Here is a 2,106-nt window from a genome sequence, read left to right as displayed (position 1 = left end):
CTTCAAGCCGTCTCCAATTACAGAGTCCTGTGCTTTGTTGTCCACTCAGACGTCTTTGCTATGTGGATTTTGTCGCTCTTTATACAGCAACATCTTTGTTGTCTGACTTCTGCTTTTGTCATACTTATTACAGCCACAAGATGCCTGTGATTTTCCAGGAGTTCAGTATTGATGATATCAGTCTTCTTGCCTACTGGTAGGTGCAAATGGCCTCTATTGATGCATAATTATGGGTGTAATGACACCCATTGAATGGCATAACAATTACCAAACCAGCTGGATTATTTCTGTGTCCTATTCAATTTAGTGTTACCATTAAATGTAATAAGCAACATGAACAGTACTATATAAAAATGTGTCAATCAATTATTAGGTCAGGTGTCCAGCTTTGACTCACTTATGGGCCCTTAATGAGGGTTGCCAGTTTTGACTCAACAGGCAGGGTAAAGATAAGGTGGATAGGTGGCTTTCAGGAGGTGATTGTGATTTGGAGGTTGATAGGTCCAAGGTCCAGGGGTCATGTTCATGTTGTCTTCCTGCGTATTCCTGTTAGTATGCTTCAGTCAAGATTTTTATTTGCCATTTATGCATAAACAGACGTATAGGAATTCTAGACATATTGGAATTCTTGTGCAGCTCTCCTTTGGAGTCAGGCAAGGAGTCAAAAGCCAGAAAGAACACTTAGTCTTAAAATAAAAAAGTTACATAACGGCGACAAAGCACTAAAGCTGCAATACACCAAAAATAGGGTAATAGTATTTTCCCCAGTGAACTTCAAACATTGCACTTAGCAATTCACTGTGTTCAGTGACCAGCTCAGGTCAGATATCACCTGCAGGCCCAGGAACTTATGGCTGTCAGCCCTCTCCACCTCAGCCCCTTTGATGGTCAGAGGCAGCAGAGGGGAGGCGTTCTTCCTGAAGTCTACTATTATTTCTTTTGTTTATGTTGAGGATGAGGTCATTCTCCTCTCCAAAAACAAGAATGTCATTCACCAGGCTTCTGTAACCTGACTCCCCACCTCCCTGATGAGGCCCAGAAGGATGGTGTCCTCAGCATATTTAATGATGAGGGTGTTGTCATGGTTGGAGACACAGTCGTGGGTGTACAGGGTGAAGAGTTTGGGGCTGAGACAACAGCCCTGCAGTTAGCCTGTGCTGATTGCAAGCTCAGCAGACACCCACCTTCCCATTCTTACCACCTGTGGTGTTTCAGTCAGGAAGTCCAGAACCCAGTTACAGGTGGGAGTCAGGACACTGAGGTCTTCCTAGGGCAATGAGGGCATCCTAGCATAAGTTCTGCTGTTGTCCAGGTGTTTCATGGTATGGAATAAAGCCAGAGCCATCAAATCGTCCACTGATCTGTTGGGGCGGTAGGCAAACTGGAGGGGGTCTACAGTGTCTGGGACCATGTGGTTAACGTGTGTGAGGACCAGTTTCTCTAAGCACTTCATGGCGACTGATGTGAGCAACACTGGCCTGAAGTCATTCAGAGTGGATGTGACTGATGTCTTAGGGACCGGTATGATAATGGACTTTTTGAAAATGCAAGAGACTACTGATTGGGTTAAAGACAGGTTGAAGATGTCTGTACACACACTAGCTAGTTGATCCCCACAAGCTCTCAACACTCTAGGGGGGACACTGTGTGGTCCCGCTGTCTTATGGGGGTTGTTAGAAATGAATAAGTTAGTCAGATAATTATTAGACTTTAATATGTGTTAGTAATGCAGTTTAGTAAGATTCAAAGTCTGCTCCTGTGTGCTCTGCTTCAAGGTTAGCAGCAAGCCATGACACCAATTGTTTCCTTGTATTAATCTTGTGTAAGAATTATGTCTGAATGAATGTTTAGTTACACATCACGCATACAACATACACACACACATGGAATTCTTCATTTTGTTATGTCCAGCTGCACCAAGCATGCGGAGCTCTAGATAATAAAAGGAGACGTCGGACTGTCTCCAGCTCCTGATGTTTTTACAGCTGTCTGTGTAAGGGGTTAGCCCAAAACTGATAAATGTATTAGGCTCTGTGTTTCCGGATTCTTTGTTCCCTGCTCTCTTCACCAGCAGCTTGTCTGAAGGAGGGAGCCCTGGGTTGTGTT

The 2,106-nt window shown here is 44.2% G+C and overlaps 1 protein-coding gene across 1 annotated transcript in view; it reads right to left on the bottom strand.

The window, feature by feature from the left end:
- The window catches only part of LOC109973945 (calcium-dependent secretion activator 1-like), a gene marked incomplete at its 5' end in the record, with an annotated part of 241,653 nt that overhangs the window by 192,148 nt on the left and 47,399 nt on the right, over positions 1-2,106 (bottom strand).

The sequence above is a fragment of the Monopterus albus genome, unplaced genomic scaffold, assembly GCF_001952655.1.
Source record: "Monopterus albus unplaced genomic scaffold, M_albus_1.0 scaffold312.1, whole genome shotgun sequence".
NCBI classification, from domain to species: domain Eukaryota; kingdom Metazoa; phylum Chordata; class Actinopteri; order Synbranchiformes; family Synbranchidae; genus Monopterus; species Monopterus albus.
The sequence above is the reverse complement of the archived record's forward strand: the minus strand, read 5'-3'. Positions and strand labels throughout refer to the sequence as shown.